The sequence below is a fragment of the Dermacentor variabilis genome, chromosome 4, assembly GCF_050947875.1.
Source record: "Dermacentor variabilis isolate Ectoservices chromosome 4, ASM5094787v1, whole genome shotgun sequence".
NCBI classification, from domain to species: domain Eukaryota; kingdom Metazoa; phylum Arthropoda; class Arachnida; order Ixodida; family Ixodidae; genus Dermacentor; species Dermacentor variabilis.
In genome coordinates this window covers 136,162,107-136,186,426 of record NC_134571.1, presented here as the reverse complement: position 1 = coordinate 136,186,426, position 24,320 = coordinate 136,162,107, and the positions used below count along the sequence as shown (strand labels likewise).

Sequence of the window (24,320 nt, the reverse complement as noted above, 5' to 3'; positions counted from 1 at the left end):
GGAAGTGTAGAGACGGCGTTTTACCTCGTTTCCTCTGATACATATGCCATACGAGATAGGAAAGTCACCTATGGTGTGTGTGTACTTTCTTGCTATGCATTTTCCAGTACAAGCAAGTGGGATGCGCCTGTTGACCTAGTTGTTGAAATCTTTTTAGTAGAGCAATATTGCAATAAATACTGCTGCAACAATAATCTACATTCTGAATTGCAGGCTGTGCATGATTGAGGTGTGCCTTTGACTAATTGCTGGGGTTTCATCAATGGAACTCCCCGACCGATCTGCCGAGCAACGTACAACCAGCAACTGTACTTCTCCGGGCACAAGTGGGAGCACATTGTCAAATATCAGGCCGTTATGTGTGCCAACGGCATCGTCTGCGACCTTGCTGGCCCATATTTAGGCCACAGGCATGATGCAGGTAAATGAAAGGCCCCTCATTTCTTTGTTCCCAGCCGCATTGTTCACACACTTGCGGTATGATCGCCCAGAAAGATAATTACACACATGTATTGAGTGTAATTTCTGCGAAGCACATTTTAAGCATAACTGTTTTTGACACGCGACTTCATAAATAATTATTCGACTTTCATATTGAGGCAGTGCCTCAGTAAGAACACATTACTAGCAAATACACTGCTCCTAAATCTAACCGTCGCTTTGAAACAGCAAGGTGCAACATTCTGTGGCTCATTATGTTCATTACTAGTTGCTTTTCTTTTGCAGGAATACTTCGGGAAAGTGGGCTGTATGAAAAGCTTCTCCAGTTGATGCAGGGCAATACATTCACTATATATACCCCCTCTGCCCTCTGCTCATGTGGCCATATGCTGGTGCACGTCTCAATGAACAGCAGCAAGAATTCAATACTGCCATGAGCACTGTAAGGCAGTCAGTAGAATGGGGATTTGGCAAGACGATCAGTCTGTGTGCCTTCTTGGACTACAAAAAAAATCAGAAAGTCTTCCTCCAGAATGTGCCACAAATGTACAAAGTAGCGACGATTTTAACAAACTGCCACACTTGCCTTTATGGCAACCAAGTGGCAATGTTCTTTCACCTTTGTCCTCCTTTTCTGAAAGAATACCTTGTGTTACGTAACAAGTGAGAGAGAAGAAAAAGCTAGTATGAATATTGTTTATTTGTCCTATTGAAGCAATAAATGAACTTTGGCTCATGTGGACTACACAGTTTGAAGCTGTAGTGTAACCAAAATGCGATTAAGTTGCTGGAGCAGAAAGCTTTCCAAATGTATAATGTTCACAAATACACATCTTTTCTGTGAATAACCAAAACATTTAATTTCCTTTATTAGCCAACACTTCCTTTAAAACATCAAGCAGAGTGTTTTGTTGTGCCATAAACATATTTCTCTCTGCTTCGCGTTCCTTGTGTACTGCAGTACGTTCTTCTCTTTGAAGCCTCCTTTCTTCAGCGCGATCTTCCACTTGGGCTTTCCATTCAGCAATATGTTGCTGTAGTTTCGCCTGCTCGTGTAACAGTTTCTTTTCTTCAAGCTCCAGGCGCCGCTCTTCTAGTGTGCCATCTCTCTCTCTAGTTGACTGTTCAAACTACAGCCTTCACTCAAAAAATGCAAGGTTGGCTTCAGAAGGAGAATTGGCAGCTGTAATTGAAAGCACACAATTGTTACATATGACTCTTCGAACAGCTCATAAAAAGTATAAGACACCCTAAAGTGTGTTAACGTAAGTAATCAAGTTCCCTTTAATGTTCACCCTTCGACATTAAAAGTTTACCTTCACATTATTGTGGAGCCCAATATCCTGCATGGAGTCAGAAAAGCGGAACTGTGAGTTATAAGTGCACTCATGGACTACTTTGCAAAATGTGTATGGGCTAATTATAAACACATGACCAAATGACTGCTTGCTGCAGCATAAAATTTTTCTGAATAACATCATAAAGGTGACCTGTGAGGCATTAAATTATTAGGGAAAAAGGCAAACACTGATCAGATTTGCATAAGGCAGCACAGATATTCAGTGCAGAATGTTCCACATAGAGGAGAAAATTGTTAGTCGCCTGCCTCTTTTCCTTTGCTGGGTGCTGCTCCTGGCGTGCATACGATTGCTGGGCTGGGCGTTGGATGGTGGAACTGTGTTCCTCCTTCCTCCTTGTGCCAAACTACTCGTGTCGGGATGATTGGACTGTGGTCCAGGTGACTCTGTGCCATTTGGGAGGCTCAAGACTGGATGTTGCGGCTGGCTGTCTTGGGGTAGTGGAGAGGTGGCGTCTCCTTGTGGGCTGCTCGGGTTAGTGTATATTATTACACTTTGTGTACTTGGAGGCATCACATCTACATAATTGTCATTGTATATGCTATTCAGAATTTGTGATGCCTCCGTGGGCTGAAAATCTTCCATGCCTGCAAGGAGAGTGAAAGTATGATTAACATTTCACATTGGTTTATTATTCATCTAGTCATAACTCCATAACCTTTGAATCAGTTAAGGTAAATCCTACTGGATGCAGTAGCTAAACAAACGTTTATTATATACAAATATATACAAACTGATAATTTGCAGGATACATGTTGCTGCTTAACAAAATGCTACAACATGCGATAAAATACAAGCATATTACAGTATCACACTTCTTGTTCCATCTTCATTATTTGATTGAAAAACATGCAGTACCGTCCTCTTCTGCATTTTCCACTTGGGCATAATGAGCTGCTGCTGCTGTATCCCTTGTTTAGGCTGCAACCAATCGCCCAAAATTTGCAGCTCTGCTGTCAGTTGGAGTCGCTGGTTGTATGTCAGGCTGCATTCGAGCAGCTACCTTTTTCAAGGTGGCTCCTCTGATGGCATACCCAAATTCCTTTGCGAGAGCTAAAATTTCTGTGAGAAGCTGCTCTTTTTCAGCATACTGTTCCTCGGTTCCCGACCTGTAATACCAGATAATTAGCTTCCTACGTTTTCTGTACGTCACATACTTTATTTAGACTTGTTTCACTATTTTGTTAACCCTTTGGGAATCGCTGACGTAATATATGGCACCGCGAACAAGTCTCAAATGGTCGATGCCATTATTTACGGCACTATCTGGATGTTTCAAATACATGCCAATTTTTCAATTCTTTTTCTGACCCTTGGTAGTACCCTGCAGGGAGGCAATAAATATTTTTCTGACGCCATCGGCCTTGTGTTTCACTTCCATTGTTTGTTTACGCCGGCGCGTTGACTACCGCTCATTTATATGGCGTACGCGGGTGGCAGCGATTAATGTCGAATTCGTCTCACAGGCGGTTTCCCTTTGCTGCGCTGGCAAAAGCTGATACCTTACTGGTTTCTAATCCTTTAAAGAGTTACCCGTTCGACACTGGCTCGTTTAGTGTCCATAGGGTCGTGATTACAGCTGTTCAGAGGTGGGCACCAGCATATACAAGTTCCCTCGCTGCAGGTAGCTACACGTGGAAGGGGAAGCAGATTTGCATTACACTCGCAAGATTACGGAGGCAGCATACCGAAGGCAAATAAAGATTACATAAGAGGTTTGTTCGATTCAGAAAAGGTGCACGGCACCGGAAACGAAAAGGTGCAAGTGGTGCCGATACACGGTGCAGAAGTTCTCGGCACCTTGTGCGAGGTCACAAGTTGGAACCTGTCTGCAGCGCCACCGCTAAAATGTCAATCGAATTGTAGGTGCAGGCCTGTCGTCTGCTGCGTCTACAAAAACATGGGTAATAAGCTGGTGAGACGACCACAACGACGGTGTGCATGTCCAAAGAAGCCGTTTTATTTATCTTGTGCGTCCACAAACCTGCTGACTTGGACAATGAAATGGATGACCTGCACGTTGTTATGGAACTCAGAATCTGAGAGCGAAGACGAGGAACTCGATGCAGTGTTGTGCCGAGTCAGTGCTGAACTGGTCCGCAACGATCGCAACCGCATTCCTGGATATTACGAGGAAGTTGTGGCCAGGTATTTTGATCATGAATTCAAGCGCCTTTTTCGGCTCTCCAGAGGCACATTTCAGACCCTTGCGGAGCGCTTCAAGGCATCTGTTTTTTTTCCAAGCCCTCGGGGAGATCGCCCGCAAATACCCGCGGAGAAAACGTGCCTAATTGCTTTGTCTTATTTAGGTACTCAGAACAGCATGTACAGAATTGCTGATACCTTCGATGTGTCAGAGTCATCAGTGTCTCTGTGCCTTAAAAGGTTTCTGGACTTCTTATTCAGTATTAGTAAAGAAGTGATTGCTTGGCCTAGCGATGAGGAGCAGGCGAATATCAAAGTACGCTTTCTTTCTAGAAGCAACGGCAAAGGACCTTGTTGGGTGTGTTGACGGCTGTCACATTGAAATTCCTCACCAGAAAGAGTCCCCTTCATCCTACTATAACAGGAAAAAATTCCCTTCAATCGTTCTGCAAGGAATCTGTGATTCAAGCAGCCGTTTCATAGACATTTTCGTTGGATATCCTTGCTGCGCACACGACGTGCGCGTGCTGAAAGAAAGCCCCATCTACGGTGTAGCCGGGACCAAGTGCGCTAACGACTACTTGCCGGGCGACGCAGCATATCCGCTTCTCCCATGGCCGATGCCTCCATATAGGGACCATAGGGCGACGTTTGAGCGTTACAAGTGGAATTTCAATAAGGTTCACAGCCAACAACGTGTGGCAATTGAGCACGCATTCGGCATTCTGAAACAGCGTTTCAGGAGACTGTATCTTGCAGACACAGATTCAGTTGACCAGTGTTGTCTTATTGTACTTGGTGCATGTGTACTACATAATCTGTGTAGCAGTAGCATGGACTTATTAAGTGACTGCGAGGCCCCCCCCCTCCCCCCCATGGAGAGTAACATAAAAAATGCAAACGATGGTGCAATCACCAGTATTGCAGCTGTTAAGCAGATGTGCGAGCTTAGACGCAATAATATTGCGGAAACACAGCGCTGAATGTTTACAGCTGCAGCCTCCACTTTCCTCAGAAATGCACTTTGCTTTCTGACTTGTTCTGACCACTATAATTTTGTTTTGAATGCTTTGCACTGTTCCCAGTCTCGTACCTTCTGTTTCGTGTCTTGGTTGAATAAATGCCAGAAAACATGATTTGATGAAGACAAGCTGTTCATTTTTTTGCTTCATAGGTGCTCACAAAGCGCTCCAGCAGGGCCATCTTCTCTTTGTGCCGACTTGCCCTATTTTTTTCGATCTCGTCTAGTTTTTGCAGGAGCTGCAATAAGAGTGGGTCCTTCTTTGGTTCATGCAGCTCCACATGGGCAGTTCGGCTGTTCACCGCTTCTGGGGCCTGCAGTTCCCTGCAGCAAAAGTATTGTTAATTAGTAGAAATTTACACTTCTTTAGAGAGGCTTGCCTGGCGACATGCCTAGCATATTGCTCAAGATTGCTATGATGAAAAATGCAATGTGTACAACGCACAACAAAAACCTCAACAATCAACGGACTAAAGTATCTCAATGAGACCCGTGTCCTGTGCCTTCATTGGCATAACATGCAGGCAGTGTTAGTCAATGGGCCAAGAAAGTGATACCTGAAAAGATGGCAGTCAGTGAATGTTCAGTGTGGAAATTGAGGCTCTTTCTAAAATAAACAGCCCGTAAGCACAGATAAAGTGGACTATATCATCATGTATAAGGGCCGTTTTTTTTTTTCAACCTCCGATAGGCTATAAATAAAAGACAAGTTCATCTAAAACAATAATTTTATTACCAAAAGATTAGTACAGTTACGGTTACTTTTCGACGTAATCACCGAAGAGATTGAGGCATTTGTCATATCTGTGGACAAGCTTTGCAATACCCTCTTCAAAAAAAGTTGCCGCCAATGAATTCAAGTAGTCCTGGACGTTGGTTTGAAGGCCGCCATTGGTTTGAAAGCGCTTCCCACCAAGCCACGTCTTCAGTCCAGGAAAAAGATGAAAGTCACAGGGTGCTAAGTCTGGACTGTATGGTGGATGATAGAAAATGTCCCATCCAAATTGTTCGAGAAGCCGTTGAGTTGCTCCAGCAGTGTGTGGACGGGCATTGTCATGGATCAGAACAAGTCCAGCGGTCAGCTTTCCTCTTCGTTTGTTCTGAATGGCTCTACGCAAACGTCGTAAAGTTTCACAATAAACAGCTGCAGTGATTGTGGTTCCGGGCTCCATAAACTCCACAGGCAACACACCTTGTTGATCCCAAAACACAGTAGCCATGGTCTTTCTGTTGTTGAAGGTTTTTTTGAATTTCTTTGGTTTGTTTGGTGAATTTGAATGCATCCATTGTTGTGATTGTCGTTTTGTTTCCGGTGTGTCGTATTGAATCCAGGTTTCATCACCAGTCACGATTGCTTTCAAAAGGTTGTCTCCTTCATCCTGATAACGCTCAAGGAACTCCAAAGCTGACGCCATTCGTCGAGTTTTGTGGCCGTCCGTCAACATTTTTGGGACTCAACGTGCACAAAGTTTTTTGTAGCGTAACCGTTCAGTAACAATAGAGTACAAAACAGACCTTGAAACTTCTGGAAATTCCGTAGATAAAGCAGTAATGGTGCATCTGTGGTTTTCTTTAACCATTCTGTCAACTCGTTGACACTTGGCGGGAGCAACAATAATGGCAGCCATGTTTACGTGGCTGTAGCACAATGCCGACTGACGCCTGAATGTCAACAATGGCGGAGTGTGTAGTGCGAGAGCTGCGCAGTTGCCTACAGCGCATGTCCGCTTTCTGCTGCCCGCGTAGCGCCTGCACGGAGCGATCGGAGGTTGAAAAAAAAAAAAAAACGGCCCTCATATGTTGCACACCAGGCATCAGTATTGACCATATCCATTTTATTTTAAGTTAGAAATGTTTATTATTTGTGCCATTTAGTCAACTGCGGTGTAGGCATGCCTGGCAGTGCATCCTAAAGCCACATGGCATGAAAAACTAGCTTTAGGATTGCAAGTACAAATAGGTCAGTACTAGCTGCTGTTCCCGAGTCTGACAGAACACCAAGTCCATGCAGACAGCATGCAGGATGCAACACAAAACATAAGAGTTGCCATCTTTATACGATCATGCTCATCTCTCCCTGTCGACGGGCACCATTCTACGTCCCTGTGCGTAAGTAACAACAGGACTCGTGTGATGTTGTTTTTCCATGAAGTCCTGCAGGTGCCTAAAAAATTAAATGCAAGTAGCACCAGAATTTTAGTACACCAGCAAAGCTGGTGCATTTGCACAGGCAAAACTTGGAACATTGTAGCAAAACAGAGAAAGGAAGTTTCTGCTCTTTAATTGATTTGTATGCTCTTATGCATATCCCATTGCCAACAGGGACCAGGCAGGAGTGAGAAACATTGGCGTCGAACAAATCACTTAGCCAAATTGCACACATGGCTTGCGGAAAGCATAACTTCATACGACAGTGGTACAATTTCCTATAAATTGAATGATGGAAAAGGATGCACTACAAGAATAAGCTATTCTCTGAAGCTGACACTTGTTAACATTGCATGCTCAGTAATTTTTGATTTATTTAGCATAAAGTATTTCAGGAATTTGCTAAATAAATCTGGTCTAGAAACAACCAGTTTTGTTACTAATTTCATGTACACGCTGTGAATAAGACTTCAGGTACGTCTTAGTTTAACTATGCACTGGCATAAGAGACCGCGAATAATATAAAAGCACTGCGAACACTTACCCCTCAAAACTGCACGCGGCAGCCACGCTGCCGGATTTATTATTGTTTGTCCGCACTCTCTTATAAGCTCTCTCAAGGGATTTCCATTTATTGGTAACTTGAACGACAGCGAGGCAGCACCCGAATTCTTCATTGAGGGAGTCCGTTAAGAACAGCATCAGCTGCTTTTTGGTCCTGCGTGCAGAACGATACAAAATGCAATCCAAATACAAACGCATCGAATGCCAAGCCTCACCTTAGTCTCCCCTTTTGCCCGATGCGGCCGAAGTGTTCCTTGTAACTTTCTATAAGGAATTTTGTTCTTCTGCCGCTCCACAAAGCTTCCTCACCGTCGGGTTGCCGAGTCGGCATGGCTGACACGTCCACCGCAGCAGCTTCGGTGGTCCGCGGCGTGGCGTCTCCGCAACGCGAAGTTGCGGCTCCCGACCGCTCTATGTGCTCGGAATCGGTGGCAAAACCACCCGGTGTGCAAATCACCCACACCCTTCTTCCATCTGCAAAAATAGGGGAAGAAATGTCGCCACTTCGCACGTATACAAACCATGCTATTATGCTTACGGACTACAATGGCAAACTTACCTGCTGTAGTGTAAAGCTCGGCGTCTCCGTCGAAGGCAATCACGCCAAACTCGTCATAAATTGGGAACAGCTCTGTCGGGCTGCCATCAATTTCAACCAGCACAGACATTACTTGCCGTTGTCTACTCCAACCCGTCTGCTATGGCGGTAGATTTGCCCGGCTGCACCTCTTCCCAGCCAGGTTCAAAAGTGCACTGCACCGCGGCGACACCTAACCTCGCACCCTGCGCAATCAAGGACGAGAATGCAGGGGGCGCCTCTGCACCTCAGGGAATCGAGGGTTTAGGTGCAGCGCACCCTGGATGAGTGCAGAAAGTGCAGAGAACCCAAGCTGAATCGAATAGACCAAAGGGCAAGCAAAGCACACAGCTAACCTGCGCCTACTGCAAGCGGAAGAAGTTGCGCAGTAAATATGTACTTACTTTTTCAGATTTGCAGTATCCTTGTGCAAAAACTGTGCCATAAGCAACTCGCAGTGGTTGCGTATTGACCGCAGCGAAAACGTCTTGCTTGTTGCCTCTACAAGATTTTTCGCAACCTGCGGCCACAGCCTGACGTCTTGAAAGGGATTCGTTCCGAGTACTTCTCGCAATATGCAGAGATCGTCTGCAGTAAACTGCGAGAAGTTCTCAGAGCAGTCATGCTTGGCACGTGAGAGACAACGGCTATGGATGGCTGCGGCTCGTTCGGCGCTCCTGGCTATCTCGCAATATCTCGTCACCTGCGAGGGCGGCCCAAGATAGCTTGGGGGCCCATGCTAGTTTTTGATTTTTGGGTCTTGGGTTAACGCGAACGCAAGAACCCAGGACTGGCTTGGGTTCTGTGCATGATTTTGGCTTCTAGCGCAAAGTGAAACAGGGACACAGAAAGGAGCAGACAGGACGAGCGCGGGAAATTATCAAGGCATTCCACATAAAAAGATTAGGAGACACTTGCGTCAGTCATGCTTCGTTGTCTCTGTTAGATTGCGAATTTCAGTACCTCCGCAATACGTGTACTAATCTGAAGTAATATATATATATATTTTTTTTTTCTTTGACTTCCATACCCCCTGATATGTTTAACTGATGCTTTTTACCTTGTCATGTTCTTATGCTACGGTTTTTGCAATCACCTATATATATGTTCTTCGTTTTAATAAAAATTTAGTTGAGAGAATAGCGCCTGTCCTGTCTGCTCCTTTCTGTGTCCCTGTTTCACTTTGCGCTAGAAGCCAAAATCATGTTACCGTACCAACTCGCCCAACTGTCTATCCTTTTGCATTACATTTCTGTGCATGCGCACTGGCGGCCCACAATTTTCTTGGGTCCCCAAGCCGCTTGGGCCGCCAATTCTAAAACTCTCTGTTGTGTTTAGACTGTGCTGGGAGGATGTGTAGCGCTGCTGTCGAGGGCAAGCGGTTCACTAGGCCCGACATTTATTGCGTCTTGGAACAGGCGCTCTGGCTGCATGGGGCGTGAGGGGTGCAGCAGCTTGGAGTCGTGTGTACTGCAGCGACGAGGTGGTCTTGTCAAGAGATAGTTTCCGGTTCTTAGTTTTCTTTTTCGTATAAGTTGCTTTACAAACTATATCTGTGATGGTAAAAAAAACACTGGTTGATTTGTTGTGGAATGACCCAGGTGTATGTAAGAAATCAAATTTTTTTAAAAATTTCTCGTTGTACCTACTTTGGCATATCAAGCAAACTTCAAATGGTGTGCCATGATGGAACAGCCCACAACAAAACTGTGTGGTTTGACATGAAATGACTAAAGAAACTTAAATATGAAATAGTAAAGAAACTATATAAAAAATTGACATCAGCATGTAGTAAAGTGTCACAAAGCAGAACACATTTATGCTGGTTTGAGCCACCCAGCGTGGGTTTTTCAGTAGACCAACATAAAATAAAATTGAAATAACAATGTCAAGGCTTACAAAGGCACAACATTTGTATGCTCGTTTGGGAAATTCGAATTGGGCTCTTCAGGAGACTAATGCAACAAACATAAATGAACATAAATATGTCGAGAGTTACAAAAGCACAGCACTTGTATTTTGGCATGAGGTGTCCAACTTGGGCTCTTCGGAGGCTTTAGATCTCACGCGAGAAGCGAGGCCAGGGTGTTCTTTACATAATGCATGTTGGTACCAGGAAATTTACGACACGTGAAGCTTGCAAAAACAACAAAAAGCGAGAAGTTTTAAAAACCAAGTTCCACATGCACGAGTGTGTGTGGTATACAGTACGCCTGCATTATAATAAAATTGATTTATGTACAGTCGCCGACCGTTTATTCGGACCTCACGGGGACTGCGGAAATGTCTGAATAAACAGGTGTCCGAAAAAGCAGAGTAAGAAAAAAAAGAAAGAAATCCTTTATTTCCACGCACTTATTTGGGCTCGGCAGTAGGCTTGAAGAAATCGTGAATGCGCCGTTGCAGGCTGTTCCATTTACGCGCAATCAGATAAGTCTGAATCTTGGAGAGGGTTGTACGGTCACTATAGGCGGCTGAAAGCACAGTCACTGCATGTACACGCTCCGTATGCGATGGCAGCGTAGCACATGGTGCGTCATCTTTCGACTCGGAGTCGTCCAGCGGAGCAGCAGAAACCTGACGAATGATCTCACCATTGTCAAGTTCTGTGCATGTCAGTACAGCAGTGTTGGCACCTGTGAAATTGTCAAATGAGACGGTGTTCGGAATCGCAATGCAACCACTGCGCAGGTCTCGGCAGAAAATTTTCGGCGTCAGTAGAGAGCACATTAGAAAGTGACAAATCCTAGGCCTCTCGGCACCCGCTTGCCGGCATTCCCCAGCGCAGTCTGCGCGGGCACTGTCGGCGCCATTAGACACTTGACGCAATGTTTCCGTATGCTGCGTTGGATCACCGCAGCCTCGATACAGCACGCAAAGCAAACACCACCACGCCATCACGCCATCACGCCGACACCAGTCGCACAAACAAAAAATGTAGCCTACAAATTAGCTGCTGGATTGTTTTGGCATGGCTTACTAAGCTGGGACCAGAACTGCTGGAGCCACTCTATTGAACCAGGCAAAAACGATGATGAGCGGGGATTTGCAGTAGCGCCACTTCGTGGGGCAGCAAGGAGGCTCAGTTCAAAACAAAAATGGCATTCAGCAAGTCGAACCATGCACCGGTCAGAATTGGTGCATGGTGCTCTCGATCGAGTTGGCTCAAGGAGTGTCCAAAAAATCTGACGAGAGGTTGCAAGGTGTCCGAACTTTCAGCAGTTGTTATACATTATGGTCTATGGGGAGAATGGGGCGGTGCCGCGAAGCAGACTGAATAATCGAGCGTGTCCGAATTTTTGGAGTGCGAAAAATCAGTCCGCGACTGTGTTTTTTTTTTCGTTATTCCAACTTTTTTCGGGTACAACTTTGGTACAACCACTGAAATTTATTCACTGTGGCACAGGGCTCCACTTTGTGTCAAATGCAGAAAAGAGCAAAGACGAACAACACACTGTAGCAAAATAACTTTATTAATATCCTTGATGTCAAAGACGTGAAATTTGCTTGCTTAGAGACTTCTTGTCGTTCATGAGGAAACCTTAGGGGTGATTACTATCAACTAAAATTATTTTTCTTTTCCTTTTCTTTTTATTTCTTTTAACTTTCATATTAAAATGGGCAGCACTTCATTGTGCTTCTCCATGCTCCAAATGCAATAGTGTCATGTCATTAGAATTGAGTGCGGCTTCATTTAAAATTACATTTTACGAGTTCACATGCAACTGGAGTGTACTTCTCGCCTTACAATGGCTTTCTAAGATTTCTCTACTTTAAGGAAAATACTGCTAATAGCGAAGTGTTTTCTGTTTCAATGACTGTTATATGAGGATTCTCTGTAGTTGTGCACCAAGCTGGTTACCCTGACAAATGCAGAATGTGACAAATATGAAGCAACGCTCAGTCTTCTAAGAGTCATGCGTGATTGGACTGACTTCTTTAGCCTTTTGAGGTTCACTGCCATACATCTGTGGTGATGGCAGAACATTTGAAAAAAAAACAATACACCTTTTCAGAACAAAATGTTGCCCAGCGTCACACTGGAGGTGCTGCGGCCTTCTAGGACTTCTAGAAAAAATTCTCATTCTACTGTCGTCCCTTGGGTTTCTCCAAAATAGATTTTTCTCTTAGCTCTTTGGTGGTTGTGATTGCAGTAGTTTAGAAGTATTGCCATTTCATTTAGTCCACTATAAAACAAGTTCTGTAGGTGTAATTACATAAAAAGATTATGCTACCTTATTCTGCATAGAATAAGCCAGGTGTAAAACTGCACATACCAAAAGTTTTGTCTCTTTATTGGCACTTAAAAAATTACTTACCCATATTTTCTCGAAAGGTCACTCCGAACATAAATTTGCAATAAAAATATTATGGATGTGTGAATAGCGATTCTTGAGACCGAATACAAATAGAATAATGCCAGAAGTGAATCGAATATCAGAAAGCTTTTGCATAATGAAAAGCTGATATCACAATATAAAATGATGTTCACATCCTAGTATTCTTAAAGTTAGCAAGTTTTTGTCATGCATACTATGCTGTGAAGAGCTGCTATTAAAAGCACAAATAGAGCACCAAACAAGTAGTTTCCTCACATGCAGAAGACTCTTCAGTAAGCGGGAATGATTGCTGTACAGTCTCTTAAGGTACAGCTACCTAAGTGACGCAGCCTGCTCTACTACACGATTTTCCGTGTTTTATGTCTATACTATGTCCTTGGGAGTGAAAATTTACCCAGACTTTTGCTAAAATATTGTTTCATTGGAGTCTTGAAACATTCAAAAAGGATTAAAAAAAATTCGCAGTTACAAATAGTGACTATTCTAGACGAAGACCAAATTGAATAAGACACTATTCAATTCGTTATTAGAAAGTTTCGAGCATTTGCACACCTCTAAAAAATGCAAAACCCCTAAATTGGGGACACGTATTTTGCCGCAAAATTTCTCAACAGGTTAAACAAGAGCAACTGGAAAGCCCATTCATCTTTTCTGTAAATCTAAGCCCACAGGCTACTTAGCAATGATTTATAATAACCCTCTAAACAGGCAAGTGAAGCCAGGAAGCAGGAGGCACTTCCAACGGTTTCAGAATGGGAGTTGCGGACATGTCCCATGGTGTGTAAGAAGCTTTAGACAGTAGTCGCCAAAGGTCTATTCAGTGTTGCTCGCTTTATTGAAGCATATGGGGAAAAGCCACACAAATACTTTTTTTTTGTCGTGTCTTAGAATATAAAGTGATAAAGTGAATGTTAATAAATAGGTTAGGTGCTTAAAAAGAATAAGCGTTCGCTAAAGAGTATTGTTCATAGTGATACTGGCAACTCTGTCTCTATTGCTGCTTTGATTGAAACAACCAAAGAAAAATGCCACACAAGTCATGTTACCCTCTGCTGAAAGGCTGCTCTATGGCATCGCATGGACCTCCTTCAAGACAGGAGCAAGTTTAATCAAACGTGGTCTGTTAAAATTGCTGAAACCACTGTTGCCAAGAAACACGATTTCCCCCCTGTTCCCATGTATTTAGTTAGCAGTCCCCGAGCTAAAGCTTTCTCTTATAATATGGGTGTCGAATGGCACACTTTTTATAGCGATCATGCGTGTCATGTAGGTAATGAAACAGCCGCCCGCCTACGTATTGGCGCTTTCATGGTCGTGTCGTTAGCTTGGTAGGCTCCCCGCACTCTGATTTGTATAAGATTGATTCCCACAGAGCGTGGGATCTGCCATTTCTTTTTTCATTCGGGACGTCACAAACTGAAGGGTGGGCTCCTACAGCATGCATTTGAAAAATCAGGCCACGTTCTCCACTTCATGCATAAGAACTTATTTAGCTTAAGGGGAGATGCTACTCTAAGACACTTCTTTTTAATATACAGCCTAGAGCAATGAAACTCAGCATGATTATAGCTTTTGATGCTGAGTTCAAATATGTAATTAGTTTTATTGCGAGTTGTATAGTTCTTGTTCTGTACCATGGCAAAGTGTAAAATATAGGCCTTTTATTCCACCCCCCCAATTTTCCATAATTAAACTTCTATAATTACGGACCACTGATAGTTAATTTTCTTCCACTTGGATTGTAGAATTCAGAAAACTAAGTAGAAAGTGCACATAAAAGATCTGAATACACGAGGAAAATTGGAATCGAGGAAGTCTACATTACCCAGATACCAGTGAGTGTTTACATAAAATTGGCATAATATATATAAATAATATGGAAGTTTAAATGATATAACGGCACTCTCCACACCTCGAGGAAAATGTGGGCAAAATTTCATCCAGATCTGAGCACCAGAAGTGCCTAAAACACGATGGGCACAGTCAAAAAGTTGCCAAAAATTGCATTTTGAGAAAAACAAATTTTAAAGTTAAACTTGAAAGTTTATTTACAAAAAAAGGCTTGAAATGAGATCAAACTCGCACACAAAAGAGGAAAACTGTCCTCTGAGCAGCCACTGCCACTAAAATAAGTCCGCACCATAAGTTTCTCCCTCAAGGCGCTTCCGAGCAGAGTCCTCGACATGGGCCTTCTTTGTCAGCATCCGCCGATGTGCTCTTGACTCGGCAGTCTGCTTGTCAGACATATCTTTTTTTTGTGTGTGTGCTGTCATGTGATGTGCCAAGAACAATCAGATCTTGAGGTGGAAGCACACCCAGCTCTACCGGTACACATTAAAAGCTGGAGTGCGCTCGATTGAACCATAGAACTGCCAAGGCAGTGGCCACCTTCACGACAAACCTCAAGGCAAATCAACTCTTCGAACATAGAAGCCATATTTTGCTATTTAGCGACTCTGCCGCATTCTGTGTTTTGCCCTGAACACAATGGGTCAGCACCTTTCCATCGGTTAGCCTTTTATAAATAGGGAGTATTGCCTTCCCTTGAGCCTTCGTGAGCAAGGGTGTGTGGGTTGGTGCAGGTTCATACAACGCTTCAGCACACCTGTGCTTGCACCAGGATGCTGCTCCATCTGGGCAGTACTTGTGGCTGCTCGCACCATCCGAGGAGCAGGAATGAAAGTATGATGCCGAAATCGCCTGGTGCATTCTATTTACACTGCCCCTGTTGCTTGTGATGGCAACCTGGTAATAGGTTTGTAGCTTCTGGATCACTGGATCCTTTAGCATCTCCCCTCTTGGCAGCTGCTCTTTTAGCTCGTGAAGAGCAGTTCTCAGGCCCTTCACCACATGATTTGTGCAGTCTTCCTTTTCAATATCTACAGCACCACCATAGACATCTGTCTCTACAACTGCGGTGTAGGCATTGGAGTCTCTATCGCTCAGGAATTTCTTGAAGTGCAATGGTGTGCCATAGGTCTGGCTCCTTTGCCATATCCATACGGCAGCTACTGCTTCCATTGCATGAGAGGAACAATGAGCATTTTGCTCACACTGGGCCATGAAATGCTTGCCAGATTTCTTCTTCATCTGGCAGGGCCTTATGCCGACTGCAGGCTAGGCAAAAGTTGGGCAGGACTTCAAAGTCCAGACAAAGTCTAGTATCAAGGGACACAACAGTTCCAATACCATTGTGGCTCTTATGACCTTGTTTGTGCCATGTACCGTCATACATGATAGCAGTTTCGTCCCTGCCCACGTAACTCGCTGTGAATTGCCTGGCTCGCGCAAGATTTTCGACAATAGCATTCATTGCCGCGTCATGAACTTTCCAGCTAACGGCAGCAAAATATTTGTGATGCATCGGCTTTTGCAAGCCAACAACTGCAGAAAATCTGAACAACTGCTCGTAGCCAATTCCTACAGAGCGCACGACCACAACAGCTTTCACATTGACAGCGAAGCTATCGTGTGCACTCTTGCTGTCGTAGGCTCTGGTTGCGCGTGGTCCATCGTCTGCAGCACTCGTGCTGGCCTCCCCACCCGGAGAAACACGCTGTGATGTGCACGTTGCTGAAAGAATGCTTTCAGGGCATGCACTGTTCTCGCAGCATAGTTCTAGAAACGATGCAAGCCCTTTGCACTTGTCGGCCCGTTCCCATACGCACATTTCCGAACGGCGACACGTTGAACAAACCGCACCACTCACGAGGATGTTCAATGCAGTTAGATCAGTGATCGCACACGACTCACTGTCTTGGACACTTTCTTCGTCGTCGAAAAGTCCTACTTTTTTTTTTGAGAAGCACTGACATACTCCAACACTGCGTCGAATTCGCCGGAGCAGCCCGTCCTCTAGGAAGATGCCAGACAGGTGCCATGCTCGCCCATTGTTGCCGGCCGGCCGTGCTGTTGTGAGCTGTGGCCACGCGGTGGTGCCACCCTCTGACACTATCTCGCCCCGCGCTTGGTACAGCTGCTTGCTTGCTGGGGAGTGTTATGTGCACTTTTTGCAACAATTAAGGCTGAATGCGGCTTTGTCTACACACATGCTGTTGAAAATGGTGTGCCTTGCATAAACCACGACCGGGAAGCATTTGCATCTGCTATTTGCAGCGCCCTTTCCTACTAAAATTTACCTGATTTTGCGTGTGAGCACTAACAGCAAGAATAAATTATTCAAAACACGTAAATTAGTTTCATATAATGTTGCAAATTTATTGCCACATGCTTGCAAATGCATCACAGCTTGCGCACCTTGCGGTACAGGTGTTTTTGCTCAAGATTCTTCGCAACAGAGTTTCTGTCTGTAACCACCAAAGCATAATTAGCAAATAAAGGTTTTGTAAATTTTTTTGTGACCAGTTCGAGCAGCTGCTGCCATTGGCTTCTGTCCTCGCTGCCACAGGTGAGAATAGGCACATCCATGAGTGTGCTGACACTCCTTTCCACAGAGACTTCCAAAGGCTTTGGGATGGACTTCCTATGGAAAGGTACCGTCTCAGCGAACCTTTTGAGTGCCATCAGAAGCTTCACAAGCACTGATGGCACTACTAGGGTAGCATAGCCCACCTCGGTCTTGGTGTGCAATCAGTCCTTGAAGTGGCATGTATGCTCTTGCTCCTTGCATAAGTTCAATGCATTTTGCACAGGAGAGACTCTCTGTTGCTGCCCGAACAAGGTACCCTCCAACCAGAGCGACACTGGCCACATCAGGTGTTGGAAAGCATGGCCTTGTCAAAAGACGATCTTCTTTCAGTCGCTCCCTTGCAAGTTGTAAGAACTTCTTGGCAGTGTCCAAGTTTTTGCAGGTGTTCTGCTGGGTTGTGATGAGTTGCCTCGAAGAGAAAGAAGAACTTTGGACATTATTTCCTTTAGATGCAGCAACAATCCCAGTCTTCAGCATCTTTTCGAGTCCATACAATGCACCCTTTATGTCCAGTGCATCATTGCATCCAGCATTTCGGCTTAAAAACTCAAACATTGATTCAATTGGGTCGCTCGACATTTTTCACATCAACACAAACTTAAACTGCTTTGCTGTTAATAGATAATGGATGCATTCAACATTTGACTTCGTGGTGAACACCAGGGCATGATATGTTTCTTTGCTGAAGAAGTTCTCAGGCCGACTTGCATTCTTGAGGTTTTTCCATGTAGCTGAGGAAGTCTGTCTCCAGCCATTCCAACCTTTCGTCATCGACATCTGTGTAATGTCGAGCATCTTCATTGTTGAGGTGGATGTGTTGCTGACAGTTGCTCACATCCACGAGAGTGAACCATTTCTGTATGGTCTTCATAAATGTTACTGTAGGTCCCACTGAGGCATATTGCAAGTCGCAGGTGTGGCCTGCCTGATGCTTCAAATAGCTGAATGCTACTGTAACTGGAGGAGAAAACAACTGCATGGTCGACTTGACATTCACCTTTGAATGTTCGAAGGATATAGATGCTTCCGTGTTAAGAAACGAATAGGCCTTACCGTTGAATCCTGCTGCATCTTGTGGAGAGCCTTCAGGTGCTTGGAGGACACTTCATGCTTTCTGCCAATGTCTTTAGCCAGGAAATGCGATCTAATATTTTTTAATTATGTGGCTCTGATCGAATGCAAGAAAAATGGCCTTGGAGGGATCTGAAGGGTGTTTGGCCCTTGTCTGTGAGGCACCGTTGCACAAAATGTCCATAACTGCGACATTGATTGTCAGTCACAATCCGAACAACATCGAAGCCAATTTCCTGAGTCTTTTTTACTAACATAACTTGTAGCAGCAAGCTGTTCGCCAGTGCACCCCTTGGCGAAGAAGTAGCCTGCAGGTATCCTGTACCTCCCGTGTAGGCCACACAGCAGAAAAACACAGAAGTGAATTTTGCCAAGGTATTTTTTTTTCAGACTCTGGAACAAGGTGTGTTGTAGGTCTGCGCTCATCTCTACGTCACCCACAAATGCATCTCTTTGTGTTTTGGTATTCCAACCTTTGCTTGATTCGTACCTCGTCGACCACAAGTCCACATACCTTGGCCTGCGGTGCTTCCAGCATTTGTGGTTCCATTTCTAAACGGCAGTGGACCAATTCGGTGAATCCAACTTCTCCTGAAACAGTCCCTATGTATTTCCGGAGGGCATTTCTACATGGCAGACGGAGGAGTCCTTCACCTCTCATGTATTCATAGGACTTAGCAGATAAATTCCTGACCACTATGCAGTGCCTGATTGTCGTCCCCGACCACTGTGGCAGTTTTTCATTTGATCGAGCAGCAATACTGCTCTGGCATTGCCTTGTTGAGCATCATCAACAACTTCCATGAATGCGCTAACGTGGCACTGCTCTTTGAGCTTTTGAAGCTCTTCTTTGTAGGCATCAACAGTCTTTTTTAAGCTGTCAGTTTTTGCCTCTAACGCACACTGTTTTTCTCACCATCTCTTCCCTGCGATGTAATAGCTAGATGAATACTCTTTCTTAGTCTGCAGGCCGCAAGCGCACCTCACATACGGTCTGGGCATGACCACTCTGTCGGAGCCGGTAGAAGCATGCTGCTCGAAAGAGTCAGTACTGAGCGTAGCGCTGCCTGTTTCGTTCTCACAGTTGTGTGAAGCTACATCAGAGTTTCCTTCAGTCTCTAAGGCTGCCGCAGCCTCATAACTCAAGAAAAAGTCGATAGGAGCACTTGCCTCGCAGTTCGGTGACAAAAGTGTTCCACTTTGAACATGTGAAGTGCTGTTGCTTGTGGGGCTCATCCTCTGAATGGTCCTGCTTGCGCTTTCGAATGCTGACGTTGCTTCTTGCGGCCGCCGCAGGCTTCGCCATATAGGACGGGTAACCAGGAAACATGCTCAGCACAACACCAGGCTTTAGCTGCCACTTCTTGCAGTTTTCCTGGAAATCGGATGCTTGAACATGCAAACTGCACACGACAGAGTAGTTAGACATCATATTTGGCAACCAGTTCTTCCTCGAAATCGCCTTTAGCCATTGTACAAGTGCAGTACTGTCGGCTGGCATTTCGTGAAAAGAAACACCTGGAGGTTTTTTTTGATGACTATACGTACACAGTGGCACACAACAGTAACGCATGGCTGCAGGAGTTCATCCACAACAACTGTCAAAAGTCGTCAATCGTACATCGGCACAAAACAAACACGCAAAACATTCGTGCGAATAGCATGCACAGTAGCTCGGGCCGGTCTGGTCGCGTCTGGGGATGGATGGATGGATGGATGGATGGATGGATGGGTGGGTGGGTGGGTGGGTGGGTGGATGGATGGATGGATGGATGGATGGATGGATGGATGGGTGGATGGGTGGATGGGTGGATGGATGGATGGATGGATGGATGGATGGATGGATGGATGGATGGATGGATGGATGGATGTTATGAGCGTCCCCTTTGGAACGGGACGGTGGGTTGCACCACCAAGCTCTTCCTAATATACTGCCTAATGTCCTACCTAGGTTAAACAATAAAAAAAAAACACTATGAACTACCACGCCCAAAGTTTCTGATCCCCTATCGCGAACTGTGCTTTTGTACGTCTCCGTCTTTTCCATATTTTTCTTCCACCAATCCTCCAATCGCCTCTTTCTAATGCCTATTGCGGACATGTTTGTTTTACCACTGCTCCCGCTGAACCCAAGGGCTTCAAGGAGGCCAGTGGTGCCTAAATTGACCAATGTGTAGACGTCTTCACACTCTAATAAAACATGCTCCGTCGTTTCCCTCGCTTTACTACAGCAAGCACATGCTTGCTGATTATAAGCACATGCTTGTAATCATTGTGCTTTATGTACTTTTTTTTTTCACATGTGAAATGTAACATCTGCAACTTGGCTGTGTGCTTTTGTGTCTGCGTATAATAATGTGTTGTTCACTTACACAAATTTATGTAAAACCTGCAATTTTTATGCTTGTTTTTTTCATCTGTATCCCCCCCCCCCATCTGTAATGCCTGAATGGGCTCTGTGGGTACTAAATAAATAAATAAATAAATAAATAAATAAATCCCAAAATGCAGTGTGCCGTGGCAGCGCAATCCTCATGTGGCCCATGAATGGTGGCCTGAAAAAAAAAAATAGCTAAAACAAGTTTGAAGACGTCTCCTTGACGTGAGGGTAAGCTGATAGGGCAGTTTCGCGTGCTGCAGCCAAACAGCACGGGAGAAGCGCCGGCACGGCGACAGCGAGGAGGAAAAACAGGAGGACAGCCGCACGGGGGAGAGTGTGGCGGCAAAAATCTAAGGGTGGTGCTACTTTCCAGAATAAAAGGGTTTTATCGTGGATGACTGGGATCACTGCTCCTTGAAGGGGCGACGACGAGTGCGAGCAGCTGTGGTGCTGCACGATGTCAGGCTGTTGCCTTGGCACTGTAGGGAGTCGGTTGTGCTTCATCGTCAGGGACATTTTGAGGAGAGAGAAGTCTGTTCTCTTCAGGGTAGTATCTGTGCTGTCCATGGATGGGGAAGCCTCCAGTGGGCTCTTGGACAGCTGGGTCCATACATTCACACTTTCACTGAATGCACACTTTCACTGAGCACTCTGCTGTTGGATAAAATAATGAGGGGAGTATGATGAATCGTTTCGGCATCACACTACTTAATGTTAGCAGACACTGGGTCACAACCCTTAATCATTTTCAGTTATCCTTTTGGATCAATGTTAGGATCATTGAAAATGATTGCTCGTCTATCTTGGCAATCTTGGAATGGAAATGCAGGGTACTTATTAAATTTACCTAAGTACCCTGCATTAAGATACCGGTCTGCAATACAGTCAGAGAAAAAGTTCTTGCTGCCACCATCTGATACACAATAGATGGCATTCTTTTTTGAGATTTTTTTCTCCATAATTTGGTAGACTTCCCAAATTGTATTAGCTACATTCCCTGTTTGAAGCTTTAAGTCTTCAAGAACTTGTACCCTATCTAGCACAGACAGATATTGTACACAAGGTTTAAAAACACCGTTAGGATACTCTTGGTAATGGCTTCAAACATAACAAAGTCCCACTGAGCAGTTGTTACTTCCCATGCATAAACAGCATTTTTGTATTCATCATGGCTTGCATTCCACCACTGTGTCCCAGGTTTGAGCATCCAATATGTGCTATCGCATGTAACACGAGGAGGGCAAACATTTAATCTTCTGATCGCTTGTACAAGCGTTTCGTTATGATCTGAGCCTTTTGGTTGCGACACTGGTTTTGTACATTCCTTAGAGACTTCGCTATGTGGTATTCCACTTCGTTTACTTCGGTCCGGCTCTATAATCTAATCGGAGCAGAGGTTTTCGCCGCTACTGCTTTCCAACTTTTTGAGTTTGGCAGGCGCTGATAATCATCTGCCCTCCACAACTTTAATTCCATCCAATGCGAAGACGATAGAATTTCCGAGCAGTTCTCCGTAGACAAAATTTTTACCTCTTGTAAGGAGATACTCCAACTTTTCGGCATATTGTTCGGTAACGTCTCCGTCTGTATAGCCCTTGCCATTGCTGTGCTTAATTGAGACTCCATTGAGTATGGTGCATCTACATTGTCTTGAGCTGAAAGTGCAGACATTGATGACGTGAAGGTGTCTCGATGCACATGCAGTTGGCATACAGATTTCTGCCTTTTCAAGGGCAGCTCCTCATTCTGAGATTCTACAGTAGGTATCATTATACGTTTTCCATGAATCATGTTCGACGATAAAGTAGAATCCTCTACCAATTCCGGTTCGGCCTCCGTGATCTGATTTCATGGGTGATGTGGATGTTGACCCGTTGCTGCTCGAAGAGGACTCTGAGGAATTGGTGTACCCTTCCTCGTCTGTGAGACGTGGTGCTATGAGCGTTGTGGGCACACCTCCGGGAATCCTGCGGACTCCTCGTAGTTTGCAGGTGGCGCTCCTTACTCTTGGCAGTGACAGTACTCACAATGCTGTTTTAATGTGAGAACTTGGTAAAATAAAAATACCGTGGTACAGTATGAAAAGCACAGCGCCCCTTGCCACACGTCCTTGTCCTTCTAGTCTCTGTCCTTGTCTCCCCTTCGAGCTAACTTCTCGAACCCCTCGTGCGGAGCCGAGGTAGAAGAGGAGGAGGCTTGAAATGCAGCGTTGAAATGTGATCCCTCTGCCAGTGGGTTCGTCTCGGTGGCACCAGGTGGGTGTCGGTGGCTGGTGCTGTGGGTGGTGGAGTCCGCCGCTCGTTAGCCAATTCCGCGCTAAGCAGGGAGAGAAGAGGGACAGGCAGCAGGACGTGGTGCCTTCGTTTCTGTTCAGTAATTATAGTTACGAAAGTTTATTCGATCGCTTGTTGCACGATGCGACGAGCACGTGCATCTAACTCCTCTAATGGAAACTGGGCATAATGAGGAGTGCTGCGGAGGAGGGGCAGCTTCTGGGAGAGCTGTACCACTCACCTGTGAAGGCGTACTCTACATCTGTCGCTGGTTAGGTAGCGCAGGCTAGTTAGGGTCGTCAGCAGCAGGCTTAGGTTCAGGTAGTTATTGCCACAAGGATGACACGGATCCTGTTGATTACATTGCAATTTACCTGTCTGACTGTCTGAAATCCATCTGCTTGTGGGCGGGCTTTGGTTTCTGTTTGGGCCGATTTTTACTGGGCTTGCGGGTTTGCCTTCGGCTGCGGTTGCTGCTGTGGCTATGTCTGCAGTTGGCGTCGAGGGCTGAATACCGGTTGTTAGTTGGCATGCCGGAGTCCTCTTGAGTAGGTGGTCGTGAGAGACGAAGGGCTGCTTGATGATTCTGATTGATGCGTGTCGGTGGTTTGCGTCGGCGAGATGCCTCCTCTACAGCGTGACGTTGTGGGCAGTTTGTGTCCAGTTTGTTCCAGGCGATAAATGTTGCCCACAAGATCTGCAGCACGAATATGTCTAGGCGTTTGGTGCAGACATCAGATCTTTGTTTCAGGCTGTAACAATGCCAGTACTTAAGGCATTTTGGCTTGGGTGGGTACAGTCGGTATATTGCTGAAAACAGCGATGGTGCTCATTGGTATTTCAGGGCCATCCACTGTGATGATCAGAGACGCCGTCTTGGCACGTCGCCGTAGAGACAGGATTTTTCGACCCTGAATAAAGAGTTCTTTCCGTATGGCATCTTCAGAAAAGGAGAGTGGCACGCCGTGCAGGACAGTGCAGGCATTTTGTGGATCATTGGCGCAGTACGCACTCACAAGGTGCGATTTTCCATGGACATCCACGGACTGTAAGGCGAGTAATTTGGTGGTGGCCGATGCACGGTACGTGTCGACGGTGATGAGGTTTTGGGCGGTTCGAATTTTCACGACTGTGTCCTGTCTCTCGAATTTGGCAAGGTGGGCCGCCTGATGAATTTGTAGGCTCAACTTGATTGGAGAGGTTGAAGCCATCGGGCAACTTCAGGACGATGGTGGTGGCCTCGTCGTGCTGTGGTGCTGAAGGGGTCACACACGTAAATGCGCCCTGTGAAGCATCACAAATGTCCATGCCCTGCAGGTTCAGCGTGGTGGATGGCGTGGGCTGCGATGCAGTCGTAGGTGGCGAGGGCTGCGGATCCATGCCGAGCACGACAGCGAAGCGCCTGCAGTGCGGCGCGAGGTCGGAGGGCTTTGTGCTAGGGGGGGGGGGGGGGAGGGACATAACATGAAACATTCAAGTATACCGAGATGTCTTAGCATCACTACTAAAACAAGGTAGCGATAAAAAAAATATCGATAACTTAGAATACCACTCACAAGTTATAAAGCATATA

The 24,320-nt window shown here is 45.3% G+C and overlaps 1 long non-coding RNA gene and 1 pseudogene across 1 annotated transcript in view; one reads left to right on the top strand and one right to left on the bottom strand.

The window, feature by feature from the left end:
* LOC142579822 (uncharacterized) overlaps nucleotides 1–23,937 on the top strand; it is an 83,174-nt gene extending 59,237 nt beyond the window's left edge. The window contains exon 3 of the long non-coding RNA XR_012827470.1: nucleotides 23,592–23,937. This is a non-coding gene — a long non-coding RNA (uncharacterized LOC142579822). The remainder of the gene's footprint in view (nucleotides 1–23,591) is intronic.
* LOC142579820 (uncharacterized) lies at nucleotides 14,660–15,615 on the bottom strand (annotated as a pseudogene).
* Nucleotides 23,938–24,320: the final 383 nt, after the last annotated feature.